This window comes from Delphinapterus leucas, chromosome X (assembly GCF_059928025.1).
Source record: "Delphinapterus leucas isolate spDelLeu-1000000601 "Yukka" chromosome X, BTC_Dleu_Yukka2, whole genome shotgun sequence".
Taxonomy (NCBI): domain Eukaryota; kingdom Metazoa; phylum Chordata; class Mammalia; order Artiodactyla; family Monodontidae; genus Delphinapterus; species Delphinapterus leucas.
The window spans coordinates 52222962-52241412 of NC_143150.1; the positions used below are offsets into that span (position 1 = coordinate 52222962).

The 18451-nt window shown below is 36.9% G+C and overlaps 1 non-coding gene across 1 annotated transcript; it reads left to right on the forward strand.

The window, feature by feature from the left end:
* Nucleotides 1-930: 930 nt before the first annotated feature.
* LOC115802632 (U6 spliceosomal RNA) lies at nucleotides 931-1033 on the forward strand. The gene has a single exon (XR_004023137.1). It is a non-coding gene; the product is annotated as a U6 spliceosomal RNA (small nuclear RNA).
* The last annotated feature ends 17418 nt before the right edge of the window (nucleotides 1034-18451 follow it).

An 18451-nucleotide genomic window follows, 5' to 3' on the forward strand; every position in this document is an offset into this window, starting at 1 on the left:
ACGGCTCAGGATTGATATTGTGAAACAACGTAATAGAAAATAATAAGAACAGTGATTTTTAAAACTGAGTATTCCATTTTTAGATTTGTTTCTTTCTGTACACATTTATGTGGGAGACAATTCTCCATGGGTCTCTCATGTTTCTACAAGTCTTCTGAGCACTATAAGTTTTCATTCTGGACCATCTTTTCAAGTACATTTATATAGCAAATGGCTTTGGAAGATAAAGATACTGACTCCTTCCAGAGCAAAGAGCAGGTTTGTTTACTCTCTAGTGTAATAAAGATATTATCTCCTTCTAGGAGATATTGGAGATATTAACTCCTTCAGTCAGGTTTGTTTGCAGCCCACTGTAAAAGATTCTGGTTCCCTGAACTCAGTGTTCTTCAACTGTGACATAAACGCACTACATGTACAGAATTCACCTAGGACCACTCCATATTGCCCCCATGGAACTTGAGGGCAAGAGGAACTGACGCGAGCATGAAGATCATACTGGCTACTGTGCTGTGAAAAATAAAGTCCTTTGAATCTGACCCAGTAGTCTTTTTTTTTCTGCCAGTATCCATGAAATGTAGCATGCTAACTGGTTAGCTTGCAAGTATGGTAAAAAAAAATCCCAGAACTTTCACAGTTCTTAATTTTTAAAAAATAATTTGCATTCTTTAAATAATTATACATTTAAATCATATGGGCACATACCAGGTTGTTTACAAATATGGTGAACATAAAAACATCATCACTTTTCTTTGAGTCTCTACAGTATAATCTATTATGGTTTGGCTACTTACGGGAACAAATATCTTACATGAAAGTGAACTGTTCTAGATTTTTTTCTGCATGTAGTTTACTCTCCAAAGTAATGTGCACTTTTTAAAATCACAAAGTTCCACAAAAGTAAAACTTCTTGTTTAAAAAGAAATACCATTTTCACTTCAGCAGTACACATACTAAAGTTAATATGATACAAAGAAGATTATTAAGGTCTGTACTCAAGGATGATATGAAAATTTATGAAATGTTTCATATTTGGGGGAAGAAAATGAATAAAAGAATGTCTTGATAATATAAATAAATATATAAAATAATATACAATATAAAATAATAAATATATATATAATATAAAAGAATAAAAGAAAAAGGAAGATTAAACAGTTGGGTTAAATATAAAACTAATAATAAGATGGTAGATAAAAGCCAGATATATCAATAATCATTTTAAATGCAACTGATGTCCTAATTAAAAGACTAAAATTGTCAAAGTGGATTAAAAATTACATGTTTTTTTAAGTGGAAATCAAGGGGTACTTATATTAAATAAAAGGACACAGATGCTTAAAAGTAAAAAAGATGATGAAAGACATACCATTTAAGTAGTAATCAAAAGAAAACTGGTATAGCTATAATATGATGATGAAAAAAAGACTATGGTAAGAAATATTACTGGAGAAATATATGTGCAGCACATAATAATAAAAAGTCAGTCCAAAACCCCACTTGAGGGACATTCTGCAAATACCTGACCAATACTCTTCAGAACTGTCAAGTTCATCAAAAACAAAAAAAGTCTGAGAGACAGTCATAGCCAAAAGGAATCTAAGGAGACATGATAAGCAAATGTAATGTGGTATCCTGGATGAGATACTGTAACAGAGAAAGTACATCAGGGGAAAACTAAGGAAATATGAATAAAGTACGGTGTTTAGGCTATAATAATGAATCAATATAGGTTCATGAATTATAACAAATGTACCATTGTATTATAAGATTTTAATAAGAGGGCATCCTGAATGGGATAAACTCTCGGTGCTGTCTTCCCAATTTTTCTATTAATTTAAAAGTGTTCTAAAATGAAAATTTCATTTAAAAATATATAATATAGATAATTTATATCTAGTATTTAAAAAAACTAAAAATCCATAAAAAGCAGACAATCCAAAAGAAAAATGAACAAAATTTTTGAATATATACTTACAAACAGAATATCCAAGTGGGGAAAAAATATGAAAACTTGCCCTATCTCATTAGCCCTTCAGGTTATGTAAATCAAAATCACAATATAATAACACTATCCACCCATGAGAATGATTAAAATGAAAAAAACAAAAGTAACTGTTCCCAAGGGTTAGAGCAACTGGAACTTTCATACGTTGCTGCAGGAGTGTTATTGGCATAACACTTGAAAAAGTGTTTACTAAAACTGAATATACACATACTGTATGATGCAGTAATTCCACTCCTCCGGTATATACCATCGAAATGCTTACATATACTCACCAAAAGACACATATGAGAATGTTCATAACAGCACTACTTGTAATAACCCCAGTTGGAAGCAAACTTTTGATTCTGATTTTCAGAGCACTCAACTTTGATTAGAGAATCTGCCCAACTTATTTTGCTCCTGATATTACTTCCGGTTTGCGATCTCCACTTAACCCTGGATTTTCATTAGTGTCTCTGAACCAGCCTAAGAACTTTCCCTTAACCGAAATGAACAGTTCTTCAGAGGATAATCAGGGGATTCCTTTGGGCTAAATCAGAGGAATAAAAGGAGTTAGGTTGAGGTACTGCTGTAAGAAATAGGCTCATGAGATTTCTTCAACTAAGTAGAAAACCAGCACCATGGATGATGTCAGAAGTAAAGACAAAACAGTTACAAATCTTGTTTGCTTTAAAGAACCTTTGTGCAAGGCTGAGAACATAAGCTGATCAGTTGCTTTCACGCTTTCTTTAGGTACTGTTTCAAACAGAGCAACAAAAATCTAACCCCACATAATGAAATAATATAATGTCATATGTTCACTTCATATACATTTGGCTATAATTCACTCGAGTAACACATTATGAATGCAAATGAATCATTTTAATTTATAATGAAGTGGTAAACAGTAAAGAGCACATTTATGGTCATGCTTTGCGGGACTTAACATGGGTAAAGAATGGAAAGAGGAAAAAGTTCTCCAGTGCCTACTACAGTGTCTGGCACAGAGTAGGTGATTTAAAAATATATGTTGACAACTGGAAGAATCCTCTATCTGTTTGTAAAAGGAGAGAAGAGGCAGCGTCTGATGAAAGGGTTCCTTTTTTATGAACATACTACTCATACTGCTCACAGTAACTGATGGCTAGTCTCTGCAAAGTACATTCTTTTGAATAGATAAACCAAATATTTGTAAAATGTCATCCTGCTTATTCTCTCAAAGGATGATTAAAAACAAACCCCTCTTTTCAAGGTGTAATTATGTACAATTGTCAAAAACTTTTGCAAATATAATTTATAACTCATATTTAAATTTTCATGTTAAATTAATGGAAGTTGTTACTTAAAAAGAAATAGCAAAAAAGTTTGTTAGGGCTTTGAATAAATTTCTCCCTCCTTAGAAAATGTGTCATTGGTAAAAGGGCAAATTTAATATTGACCAGTAAATTAGTTTTCTTTTGCTTTTAGAGATTATAACAATGGATTTATCTGAAAATATAGATTGAGACGGTATTAACTACATCCTTTTTAGATCCATAGAATAATTTTGGGGGAGAATTACTCATTTTCTTCTTACTAGTATTACCAGATTAATTAATCATCTGAAAAATCAGTATGCTTATTTGTTCCGGTGGTTGACCATATTCATTAGAAATATCCATGCCAAAAGGAATTTTCTTCTAGAAAGCATATTTATATTGGACTCAGTGATACAGTGTTTAGCTGGTTATTTTGTTTTATGTATGCATTATTCTTTAACTGCAACTCAAATGTGCATTATACCCATTGTCAATAGGTAGAAATTACTTGTCTGTCAAGTTTATTGTAGAAGCATTTAAAATGCAAAAAAGATTAAATCATAAATTTATGTTTCCCTAGAACCCAGTGAACCATAAAAATAATGCAAAGTTTGCTGAAAGTTTGCCAGACATCAACATTTAGAATTAAGCTCGACATTTCTGTCCTTTACTCATTAAATTTCTGGCCATGCACTTCATACGGTATATACAGTGGGTCATTGTGAAGTATCAAGCCAAGTATAAAATCTGTAATAGTTTTCAGAAGTGAAGAAAATTCAGTCTCCCATGGAAAAGAATAAAATGGGATGCCCCCAAAATAGATAAAAAGGAACTTCCCTGGTGGTGCAGTGGTTAAGAATCCACCTGCCAATGCAGGGGACATGGGTTCGAGCCCTGGTCTGGGAAGATCCCACATGCCACAGAGCAACTAAGCCCGTGCACCATAACTACTGAACCCGCGTGCACAGCTACTGAAGGCCGTATGCCTAGAGCCCATGCTCCACAACAAGAGAAGCCACCTCAATGAGAAACCCGTGCACCACAATGAAGAGTAGGCACTGCTCACCACAACTAGAGAAAGCCCATGCACAGCAATGAAAACCCAACACAGCCAAAAATTTAAAATAAATAAATAATTTTTTTTTTAAAAAGAAAAAAGCCAACAATACAGATTATAATTAATTTGGAGCTCTTCCAAATTCAGTGAAATAATTGATAGGAAAACATCAAAAATCCCAAAATAAAAATAAGATTGGACTTTATTCTAAAAGATATGTTGAGGAGGAGAGGGGGAAGATGGTGGAAGAGTAAGACGCAGAGGTCACCGTCCTCCCCACAGATACATCAGAAATACATCTACACGTGGAACAAGTCCTACAGAACACCTACTGAACGCTGGCAGAAGACCTCAGACCTCCCAAAAGGCAAGAAACTCCCCACGTACCTCAGTAGGGCAAAAGACAAAAGAATAAACAGAGACAAAAAATAGGGACGGAACCAGCACCAGTGGGAGGGAGCTGTGAAGGAGGAAAGGTTTCCACACACTAGGAAGCCCCTTCATGGGCGGCAACTGCAGGAGGCGGAGGGGGGAAGCTACGGAGACGTGGAGGAAAGCACAAGAACAGGTGTGCGGAGGGCAAAATGGAGAGATTCCCCCACAAAGGATTGGTGCCAACCAGCACTCACCAGCCTGAGAGGCTGGTCTGCTCACCCACCGGGGTGGGCGGGGCTGGGAGCTGAGGCTCGGAATTTGGTCAGACCACAGGGAGAGGACTGGGGCTGGCTGCGTGAACACAGCCTGCAGGGGGTTAGTGCACCACAGTTAGCCGGGAGGGAGTCTGGGGAAATGTCTGGACCTGCCAAAGCAGCAAGAGACTTTTTCTTCCCTCTTTGTTTCCTGGTGTGCGAGGAGAGGGGATTAAGAGCACTGCTTAACAAGCTCGAGAGACGGGCGGGAGCAGCGGCTAACAGCACGGACCCCAGAGACGGGCATGAGACCCTAAGGCTGCTGCTGCCGCCACCAAGAAACCTGTGTGTGAGCACAGATCACTATCCGCACCTCCCCTCCGGGGAGCCTGTGCAGCCTGCCACGGCCAGCGTCCAGGGATCCAGAGGCAACTTCCCTGGGAGAACGCACGGCGTGCTCAGGCTGGTGCAACGTCACGCCGGCCTCTGCCCCCGCAGCCTCGCCCCACACTGTATACCCCTCCCTTCTCCTGGGCTGAGTGAGCCAGAGTCCCTGAATCAGCGGCTTATTTAACCCCATCCTGTCTGAGCAAAGAACAGACGCCCTCCAGTGACCTACATGCAGAGGCGGGGCCAAATCCAAAGCTGAGCCCCGGGAGCTGTGCGAACAAAGAAGAGAAAGGGAAATCTCTCCCAGCAGCCTCAGGAGCACCGGATTAAATCTCCACAATCAACTTGATGTACCCTGCATCCGTGGAATACTTGAATAGACAACGAATCATCCCAAATTGAGGAGGTGGACTTTGAGAGCAAGATTTATTATTTTTTTCCCCTTTTCCTCTTTTTATGAGTGTGTATGTGTATGCTTCTGTGTGAGATTTTGTCTATATAGCTTTGCTTTCACTATTTGTCCTAGGGTTCTATCCATCCGTTTTTTTGTTTGTTTTAGTTTAAAAAAATTTTTTCTCTTAATAATTATGTTTTATTTTAATAACTTTATTTTATCTTACTTTATTTTATTTTACCCTCCTTCTTTCTTTCTTTCTACTTTTTCTCCCTTTTATTCTGAGCCGTGTTGATGAAAGGCTCTTGGTGCTGCAGCCAGGACTCAGTGCTGTGCCTCTGAGGTGGGAGAGCCAACTTCAGAACACTCGTCCACAAGAGCCATCCCAGCTCCATGAGATATCAAATGACGAAAATCTCCCAGAGATCTCCATCTCAACGCCAGCACCCAGCTTCACTCAACGACCAGCAAGCTACAGTGCTGGACACCCTATGCCAAACAACTAGCAAGCCAGGAACACAGCCCCACCCATTAGCAGAGAGGCTGCCTAAAATCATAATAAGTCCACAGACACCCCAAAAAAGACCACCAGACGTGGACCTGCCCACCAGAAAGACAAGATCCAGCCTCATCCACCAGAACACAGGCACTAGTCCCCTCCACCAGGAAGCCTAAACAACCCACTGAACCAACTTTAGCCACTGGGGACAGACACCAAAAACAACGGGAACTCAGCCTGCAAAAAGAAGACCCCAAACACAGTAAGATAAGCAAAATGAGAAGACAGAAAAACACACAGAAGATGAAGGAGCAAGATAAAAACCCACCAGACCTAACAAATGAAGAGGAAATAGGCAGTCTACCTGAAAAAAGACTTCAGAATAATGATAGTAAAGATGATCCAAAATCTTGGAAGTAGAATAGACAAAATGCAAGAAACATTTAACAAGGACCTAGAAGAACTAAAGATGAAACAAGCAATGATGAACAACACAATAAATAAAATTAAAAATAATCTAGAAGGGATCAAGAGCAGAATAACTGAGGCAGAAGAACGGATACATGACCTGGAAGATAAAATAGTGGAAATAACTAATGCAGAGCAAAATAAAGAAAAAAGAATGAAAAGAACCGAGGACAGTCTCAGAGACCTCTGGGACAACATTAAATGCACCAACATTCGAATTAGGGGGTTTCCTGAAAAAGAAGAGAAAAAGAAAGGGACTGAGAAAATATTTGAACAGATTATAGTTGAAAATTTCCCTAATATGGGAAAGGAAATAAGTAGTCAAGTCCAGGAAGCACAGAGAGTCCCATACAAGATAAATACAAGGAGAAACCCGCCAAGACACATATTAATCAAACTGTCAAAAATTAAATACAAAGAAAACATATTAAAAGCAGCAAGGGAAAACACACACACACACACACACACACACACACACACACACACAAGGGAATCCCCATAAGGTTAAGAGCTGCTCTTTCAGCAGAAACTCTGCAAGCCCGAAGGGACTGGCAGGACATATTTAAAGTGATGAAGGAGAAAAACCTACAACCAAGATTACTCTACCAGCAATGATCTCATTCAGATTTGATGGAGAGGTTAAAAGCTTTATAGACAAGCAAAAACTGAGAGAGTTCAGCACCACTAAACCAACTTTACAACAAATGCTAAAGGCCCTTCTCTAGGAAAGAAACACAAGAGAAGGAAAAGACCTACAATAACAATCCCAAAACAATTAAGAAAATGGGAATAGGAACATACATATCGATAATTACCTTAAGGGTAAATGGATTAAATGCTCCCACCAAAAGACACAGACTGGCTGAGTGGATACAAAAACAACACCCATATATATGTGGTCTACAAGAGACACACTTCAGACCTAGAGACACATACAGACTGAAAGTAAGGGGGTGGAAAAAGATATTCCTTGCAAATGGAAACCAAAAGAAAGTTGGAGTAACAATTCTCATATCAGACAAAATAAGCTTTAAAATAAAGACTATTAGAAGAGACAAAGAAGGACACTACATAATGATCAAGGGATCGATCCAAGAAGAAGATATAACAATTGTAAATATTTATGAACCCAACATAGGAGCACCTCAATACATAAGGCAAATACTAACAGCCATAAAAGGGGAAATCGACAGTAACACATTCATAGTAGGGGACTTTAACACCCCACTTTCACCAATGGACAGATCATCCAAAATGAAAATAAATAAGGAAACACAAGCTTTAAATGATATATTAAACAAGATGGATGTAATTGATATTTATAGGACATTCCATCCAAAAACAACAGGATACACATTTTTCTCAAGTGCTCATGGAACATTCTCCAGAATAGATCATGTCTTGGGTCACAAATCAAGCCTTGGTAAATTTAAGAAAATTGAAATTGTATCAAGTATCTTTTCTGACCACAACACTATGAGACTAGATATCAATTACAGGAACAGGTCTGTAAAAAATACAAACACATGGAGGCTTAACAATACACTACTTAATAGCGAAGTGGTCACTGAAGAAATCAAAGAGGAAATAAAAAAGTACCTAGAAACAAATGACAATGGAGACACGATGACCCAAAACCTATGTTATGCAGCAAAAGCAGTTCTAAGAGGGAAGTTTATAGCAATACAAGCCCACCTTAAGAAACAGGAAACATCTTGAATACAAAATCTAACCTTGAACCTAAAGCAATTAGAGAAAGGAGAACAAAAAAAACCCGAAGTTAGCAGAACGAAATAAATCATACAGGTCAGATCAGAAATAAAAGAAAAAGAAATGAAGGACACGATAGCAAAGATTAATAAAACTAAAAGCTGGTTCTTTGAGAAGATAAACAAAATTGATAAACCATTAGCCAGACTCATCAAGAAAAAAAGGGAGAAAGGGCTTCTCTGGTGGTGCAGTGGTTGAGAGTCTGCCTGCCGATGCAGGGGACATGGGTTCATGCCCCAGTCCGGGAAAGATCCCAGATGCCACGGAGCGGCTGGGCCCATGTCCATGGCCACTGATCCTGTGTGTCCGGAGCCTGTGCTCCGCAACGGGAGGGGCCACAACAGTGAGAGGCCCGAGTACCGCAAAAAAAATAAAATAAAATAAGGGAGAAGACTCAAATCAATAAAATTAGAAATGAAAAAGGAGAAGTAACAACTGACACTGCAGAAATACAAAAGATCATGAGAGATTACTAGAAGTAACTCTATGTCAATAAAATGGACAACCTGGAAGAAATGGAGAAATTCTTAGAAATGCACCACCTGCCAAGACTGAATCAGGAAGAAATAGAAAATATGTATAGACCAATCACAAGCACTGAAATTGAAACTGGGATTAAAAATCCTCCAAAAAACAAAAGCCAAGGACCAGATGGCTCCACAGGAGAATTCTATCAAACATTTAGAGAAGAGCTAACACCTATCATTCTCAAACTCTTCCAAAATATAGCAGAGGGAGGAACACTCCCAAACTCATTCTATGAGGCCACCATCACGCTGATATCAAAAACAGACAAGGATGTCACAAAGAAAGAAAGCTACAGGCCAATATTACTGATGAACATAGATGCAAAAATCCTGAACAAAATACTAGCAAACAGAATCCAACAGCACATTAAAAGGATCATACACCATGATCGAATGGTGTTTATTCCAGGAATGCAAGGATTCTTCAATATACGCAAATCAATCAATGTGATACACCATATTAACAAATTGAAGGAAAAAAACCATATGGTCATCTCAATAGATGCAGAAAAAGCTTTTGACAAAATTCAACACCCATTTATGATAAAAACTCTCCAGGAGGTAGGCATAGAAGGAAATTTCCTTAACATAATAAAGAGCACATATGACAAACCTACAGCCAACCTCATGCTCAATGGTAAAAAACTGAAAGCATTTCCACTAAGATCAGGATCAAGACAAGGTTGTCCACTCTCACCACTCTTATTCAACATAGTTTTGGAAGTTTAAGCCACAGCAGTCAGAGAAGAAAAGGAAATAAAAGGAATACAATTCATAAAAGAAGAAGGAAAGCTGTCACTGTCTGCAGATGACATGGTATTATACATAGAGAATCCTAAATATGGTACCAGAAAACTACTAGAGCTAATCAATGAATTTGGTAAAGTAGCAGGATACAAAATTAATGCACAGAAATCTCTGGCATTCCTGTACACTAATAATGAAAAATCTGAAAGTGAAATCAAGAAAACACTCCCATTTACCATTGCAGCAAATAGAATAAAATATCTAGGAATAAACCTACCTAAGGAGACAAAAGACCTGTATACAGAAAATTATAAGACACTGATGAAAGTAATTAAAGATGATACAAATAGATGGAGAGATATACCATGTTCTTGGATTGGAAGTATCAACATTATGAAAATTACTCTACTACCCAAAGCAAGCTGCAGATTCAATACAATCCCTATCAAAGTACCACTGGCATTTTTCACAGAACTAGAACAAAAAATTTCACAATTAGTATGGAAACACAAAGACCCCAAATAGCCAAAGCAATCTTGAGAACAAAAAATGAAGCTGGAGGAATCAGGCTCCCTGACTTCAGACTATACTACAAAGCTACAGCAATCAAGACAGTATGGTACTGGCACAAAAACAGAAATATAGATCAATGGAACAGTATAGAAAGCCCAGAGATAAACCCATGCACATATGGTCACCTTATCTTTGATAAAGGAGGCAGGAATGTACAGTGGAGAAAGGACAGCCTCTTCAATAAGTGGTGCTGGGAAAACTGGACTGGTACATGTAAAAGTATGAGATTAGATCACTTCCTAACACCATACACAAAAAAAAAGCTCAAATAGGATTAAAGACTTAAATGTAAGTCCAGAAACTATCAAACTCTTAGAGGAAAACATAGGCAGAACCCTCTATGACATAAATCACAGCAAGATACTTTTTGACCCACCTCCTAGAGAAATGGAAATAAAAACAAAAATAAACAAATGGGACCTAATGAAACTTCAAAGCTTTTGCACAGCAAAGGAAACCATAAAAAAGACAAAATGACAACCCTCAGAATGGGAGAAAATATTTGCAAGTGAAGCAACTGACAAAGGATTAATCTGCAAAATTTGCAAGCAGCACATTGAGCTCAATAACAAAAAAACAAACAAGCCAATCCAAAAATGGGCAGCAGACCTAATTAGACATTTCTCCAAAGAAGATATACAGACTGCCAACAAACACATGAAAGAATGCTCAACATCATTAATCATTAGAGAAATGCAAATCAAAACTACAATGAGATATCATCTCATACCAGTCAGAATGGCCATCATCAAAAAGTCTAGAAACAATAAATGCTGGAGAGGGTGTGGAGAAAAGGGAACACTCTTGCGCTGATGGTGGGAATGTGAATTGGTACAGCCACTATGGAGAACAGTATGGAAGTTCCTTAAAAAACTACAAATAGAACTACCATATGACCCAGCAATCCCACTACTGGGAATATACCCTGAGAAAACCATAACTCAATAAGAGACATGTACCAAAATGTTCATTGCAGCTCTATTTACAATAGCCCAGAGATGGAAACAACCTAAGTGTCCATCATTGGATGAAAGGATAAAGAAGATGTGGCACATATATACAATGGAATATTACTCGCCATGGAAAGAAACGAAATTGAGTTATTTTTTGTGAGTTGGATGGACCTAGAGCCTGTCATACAGAGTGAAGTAAGTCAGAAAAAGAAAGACAAATACCATATGCTAACACATATATAGGGTATATAAGAAAAACAAATGTCATGAAGAACCTAGGGGTAAGACAGGAATAAAGACACAAACCTACTAGAGAATGGACTTGAGGATATGGGGAAGGGAAAGGGTGAGCTGTGACAAACGAGAGAGAGGCATGGACATATATACACTACCAAACTTAAGGTAGATAGCTAGTGGGAAGCAGCCACATAGCACAGGGAGATCAGCTCGGTGCTTTGTGACCGCCTGGAGGGGTGGGATAGGGAGGGTGGGAGGGAGGGAGACGCAAGAGGGAAGAGATATGGGAACATATGTATATGTATAACTGATTCACTTTGTAATAAAGAAGAAACTAACACACCATTGTAAAGCAATTATACTCCAATAAAGATGTAAACAACAACAAAAAAAGATATGTTGAGTAACTTAGCTTCAAAAGAAAAAAATGTATGGATTGAGGTTGCAAATTGCAATTCTATCTTTTTATCATTAACTCTTTTTTTGTGGAATAAATAATAATTTGGAAGGAAAGATATATTATTGGAATTAAATCTAATATTCACATTAAGAAAGGTCTTTGTATTTAAATTATTTATTATTTTCTTTTTATATTAATATAGATTTTTTCCTCTCAAAATCCACGTTTGCTTGGTTGTGCTAGGATCATTAATGATCAAAAAAGTAAATGTGCTGGAGATACTGCTTTGGGGAAAATCTCTGGTGTTCTCCTTACTTGCTGCAAGTAGTAAATCCTTCTTTCTTCCACTCAAAACAAACAAACAAAAAAAGTAAACATGCTTAATAATTGAATATGTTAGAAAGCACTTTTTTTCCTAGATTGGAATCTATTGCTGATGTAATTAAATGTCGTAGATTGAACTAATGTTAACCACTTGACAATCCTGTGAGGAAAATAGGCTTAATTTTGAATCAAACTTTCCTCTGGCAAAGAAACTGTTCGTTTGTGTGAGGTAAGAATTTAAAAAATAAATGTGAGTTTATTTCCATTCCCTTTGCCTAAAATAGTAGTAGCAACTACCATAACTACCATCACTACCACTACAGAAATAAAAAAGGTAAGTAGAGTTTGCTCCTTCTACTGTGGCTAAGGTTGGTGTTATGTGCTTACTTGTACATTTTCTAGATTTGGAAGATTGTCTCCATGTAGAAACACACACAAAGGGTTTGGGAAGGCCCTCCAGTAGGTCCCTATGAAAGTGCAGCTCTTATGGGGAACCATATGTAATTTTCATTTCCCCAGCTTAAGCATAAGCTCTAGTGAAGATATGCAAATGGAAATGTCTAGTGAAGGAAGTTTCTGCTTTGGCAAAGTGTGTCATCCAGTGACAAAGAACAAGATAAATTTACTATACTAGAAGAGGAAGAAAGAAGAAGAAGGAGAAGGAGAAGGAGAAGGAGAAGGAGAAGAAGAAGAAGAAGGAGAAGGAGAAGAAGAAGAAGAAGAAGAAGAAGAAGAAGAAGGAGAAGAAGAAAAAGAAGAGGAAGAGGAAGAAGAAGAAGAAGAAGAAGAAGAAGAAGAAGAAGAAGAAGAAGAAGAAGAAGAAGAAGAAGAAGAAGAAGAAGAAGAAGAAGAAGAAGAAGAAGGAGGAGGAGGAGGAGGAGGAGGAGGAGAAAAGTAGTATAACATCTGATTTACAGCAACTTTTAGACTTCTATTGTTAAATGAATGCAGTCTAGCCTATATTTTAAAGCTCCATCTGTGGCAAATAATGAAAGATGAGAGATACAGAATGAAGGAGAACAGTGATCTTGAGCTGTAACATCAAAACATGCCTAATAAATCAATAGTCTTTTTTTTCTTATGCACCCTCTCAAATTGCACACTGAGTCATAGCAGCTGGGCTATGATCCAAATCAGATAGTCAGACAGCCCAAAACACCAGATCAACAGATTTCTGAACCAGTATTATTCATCATATAGACATAGTCATTAGACCAATGAGACATGAAGCTTGTATTTACAGAATGATAAGTTCCAGACGAAAGCTGGAAGAATTTGATGTGACTCACAGATGTTTTGCTTATTTGACACACATCTGGATATTTGGAAACATCCAAATGATTAACTAGATCCTTTAGTTTCCTTGCAGCTGTTCTGTACCATATAAACAGTCTTCAGGCCTTCCTTAAGTTCAGACATTCCCTATAATTCACAAATATTATGCATGTATATATATATGCATACATATAACACAGCAAAACAGGGAGCAATACCTTCTCAGGGGACATTTGGCAATGTCTAGAGATGTTTTAATTATCATACATGGAGGATGCTACTGGCTTTGAGTAGTGGAGGCCAGGGATTCTGCTAAATATCCTACAATGCACAGGACAGCCCCCCACAACAAAGAATATTAGCTGAGGAGCTAGTTATTTTAAATTAATTTGTCATTCTATATCCAGATGTTTTCAGATTATAAATCAAAGAGCCAACAATGGAGAGCAAACTTTACTGTAGACTGTTGTTTGGTAACCCCAGTATTAAACTAAACAATTAGAAAGAACCAGATGAATCAAACATCAAGTTGTGCCTAGATTAGGATGAGTGGTGTGCTGGAGTCAACTGGTACTGGCTTGTGCTGTTAAATTTTCAGGAATTTTGCAAGCCAAATGTATCACATTGATATCCTGAAATTGTCCATGTTGAGAGTATTTATATGGGGGAAATCAGCAAACACTACAACCAGGATTTTTCCACACCCGCCAGGGAGGCAGTTGTCAATCATTTGCCAGCACACCAACTGGTTAGGATACAGAGCGTGAGTGACACCATAATATTATTGACCATCTACTTAATTGTATGAAAAACTATTTTTACAAGGCTAATTTAAAATATTATTTATCAGTATTTTTAGATTATTCTCTTCTAATCATGCTTTATACTTACATATAACATATCAATGTATTCCCACTGACAATGCCAACCTCCAATTATACCATAAATACTAACAGAAGCTTTAATTGACCACTTTCTGCAAAATAAAGCTAATGAAAATATTCTGCACTCTATTAGCCAAAGGCTAATTGTATAAATTCATACCATTAACTGACATGACCGGAGCCTTAGAAAAGTGAAGTGTATTTTAGTTAAGAAAAAGAGATTATTCTTAAAAAGCTCAAAGTTGACAGATTCAAGAAATAAATGAGGCTTTGATGTAGCTAAATTAACCTTCTCCCTAAAGGAAAGGTCAGCAGCATTAGAATGCCAATTTTACTCAAAAAACTAAAGCCCCAGTTATCTTGGTTGGGAATGAATAAAGGAGAGTTATAATTTTTTCTCCTGATTTTCCATATTAGCTTCTTTGGTTTCAGGCAGATATTAATTTCCAAATCTCATAACACATCTGTGAAATACCAAGGCATCATTATTTAAAGAGATTTTGTTAGTTTTGGATAGCTTCTAGAGAACTTGTTGCAGAGCAGTCACTTGATCACATAGCCCATTTTTGAGCTGAAAATATTTTGCTTTTTTCTGATTAACTTGGCACTCTGATATGGAAAGAGCAGTTGTCTACTCACCTTCACTATTCTAATAGAATGTGAAATAAAAAGGATTATCTTCAACAGCCTAACTTTTCACTCCTCAAGATTAAATGTGAATTGAAAAAAATCTTATTTTTAAATGAATTTCAAAATGTCAGTTGAAAGAATTAGGGAGCTACATAGCTTCTAAACTGAGTAATTTTAACCCTCACCACCACCCACAGAACATGGAACAACCTACTGACCCACCTGTGTATATCAGTCCTTAAAATGTGATAAACAACTACATCAACAACTTCTGACAATCTTAGTGACAATATAGCATATCCACTTTATTCTGTGGATTTCCTTCTATTAGCACTAACAATCAATCTCAATATAGCTAAGAGATCTCTTGGATCCTACATTGAATTCTCTGTACAAAAGGTCAAAGGTGGGGCTTCCCTGGTGGCGCAGTGGTTGAGAGTCTGCCTGCTGATGCAGGGGACGCGGGTTCGTGCCCTGGTCCTGGAAGATCCCACATGTCGCAGAGCGGCTGGGCCCGTGAGCCATGGCCGCTGAGCCTGTGCTTCCGGAGCCCGCAACAGAAGAGGTCACAACAGTGAGAGGCCCGCGTAACGCAAAAAAAAAAAAAAAAAAAAAAAGGTCAAATGTTTATCCAATTAGGTCACTGAGACCACAGATGATCAATGGTAATCCTGAGGAGGTAGGCAGAAATGTTAAGTATTTCTGCATTTCTCTACAACTGAAGCTCAACTGTAGTTAATTCTATTGCCTACCGTAAAGGAAGGGTAACTGATAACAAAATTAGAAATCAAGTAAGAATATGATCAGCAGTATAGCATAGTGGTTAGGAGTCTGAATTTGCATATTACAATAGCATGATTTTGAAAACTATATTTACCTCATATCTAAGATACCACCCATTTCAAGATGCTTCATTATTTCATGTACCACTAAGATAGAAAGAAATAAAATGGGCAGTTATACTTGTTGGAGCCAAAGATTTTAAAGATGTACCCCAAGTTCAGAGATGTTAAAATGTGTTTTTAAAATGTATCTTGGAGGAGAGATCAATTAAGATGGTGGAGTAGGAGGTCGTGGAACTCACCTCCCCTCACAAACACATCAAAAATACATCTACATGTGAAACAGTCCTCACTGAAAACTAACTAGAAACTGGCAGAAAGACTCCTGTATGGCCAAGGCTGTAAGAAAGATACACATGTAATCTGGTAGGAAGGGAAATAAAGCAATCAGATCAGGACATGTGCCCCTTCTTGGCCTAATCTCCTCTAAGCTAATCTTACAGTAGTTAAAACAACACTTCCAATACTGAGGCAAAAGCCATCATGTCAGAAGTAGACCTCTAGCCAAATGCAGAATATGGGGACATTCTATAGCTACTTGGGCCAATTACTGGCATTTCTAAAGTCTTTCACTGATCTAGTCTTACAAAATTGATTTTTCACAACTGGAAACCTGCCTATTACCCCATTTCCCTTGTGGAACTACTATACTTCTGTCAGCTGAACATATTTTCAGATCTCTAGGCTATCAAGTAGCTCATTTTCTTTGTTTTGTATAAAGTAGTCTGTTTTAGCTTGTTGTAAATTTCTTCCATTTAATATGTTTTGTAAGAAAGTATGGAGCTTTAGATGAAGAACCTTGTAGTTAGGCATTTTAAGAAAACTGTTTCCCTGTAAACATCTTGAAGAAATATTCATTCCACATTAGATCAGGTTCAGAAATATCCTCCAACTTTATCTTTCAATCTAGGTTTACATGACTTAGTTAGCTAGTGAATATAATTATTTCAGTAAGCATTAAACAATTGATAAATATTTGCCTAAATTGCAAATCTAACATTTGGTCAAATGCAGATGCAAATATGCTTTGTTTTTGTTTATTGCTTGGTTACTTAGTTGGGGTTTTTTACAGAAATTCCTGAAATTGAATTTCCATATGAAAGTTGTTCATTATAGCACTATTTGTAATAGCAAAACACTGTAAATAACTCAAATATTTCTCAACTGAGTGGGGGTTAAAGAAACTATGCTAAACCACAGAACAGAGCACTATGCAGCTGTAAAAAGTAATGAAGAATATCTCAATATACACTTATGGAGCGATCTCCAGGATATAATGTTGTATTTTTATTTATTTATTTATTTATTTTAAATGAGTATAGTTGATTTACAATATTGTGTTAATTTCAGGTGTACAGCAAAGTGACTCAGTTATGCATACACATGCATGCACACACACACACACACACACACACACACACACATCTTCCTTTTCAGATTCTTTTCCATTATAGATTATTACAAGATACTGAAAGTGCTATACAGTAAGTCCTTGTTGTTTATCTATATTATATATAGTAGTGTGTATCTGTTAATCCTAAACTCCTAATTTACCCCCCCTTTCCCCTTTGGTAACCATAAGTTTGTTTTCTATGTCTACAAGTCTGTTTCTGTCTTGTAAATAAGTTCATTTGTATCATTTTTTTTAGATTCTACATATAAGTTATTTCATATAATATTTGTCTTTCTCTGTCTGACTTACTTCAGTCAGTATGATAATCTCTAGGCCCATCCATGTTGTTGCAAAAGGCAATATTTCATTCTTTTTTATGTCTGAGTAATATACACTTGTGTGTGTGTATATATATATATATATATATATATATATATATGCCACATCTTTATCCATTCATCAGTTGATGGGTACTTAGGTTGCTTCCATGTCTTGGCTATTGTAAGTAGTGCTGCTATGAACATTGGGGTGCATGTACCTTTTTGAATTAGAGTTTTTGACTTTTCGAAGTATATGCCCAGGAGTGGGATTGCAGGATCATATGGTAACTTTAGCTTTTTGTGGAACCTCCATACTGTTTTCCATAGTGGATGCACCAATTTACATTCCCACCAACAGTGTAGGAGTGTCTCCTTTTCTCCACACCCTCTCTGGCATTTCTGATTTGTAGACTTTTTGATTATAGCCATTCTGACCAGTGTGAGGTGATATCCCCATTGTAGTTTTGATTTGCATTTTTCTAGTAATTAGCAATGTTTAACATCTTTTCATGTGTCTGTTAGCCATCTGTATGTCTTCTTTGGAGAAATGTCTATTTAAGTCTTCTGCCCATCTTTTGATTGGGTTGTTTTTTTTGATATTGAACTATATGAACTCTTTGTATATTTTGAAGATTAATCCCTTGTTGGTCACATTATTTCCTAATATTTTCTCCTAGTCTGTAGGTTGTCTTTTTGTTTTGTTTATGGTTTCTTTTGCTGTGCAAAAGCTTATAAGACTGATTAGGTCTCATTTGTTTATTTTTGGTTTTATTTCTTTTGCTTTGGGAGAGTGATCTAAAAGAATATTGCTACGATTTATATCAGAGAATGTTTTGCCTATATTCTCTTCTAGGAGT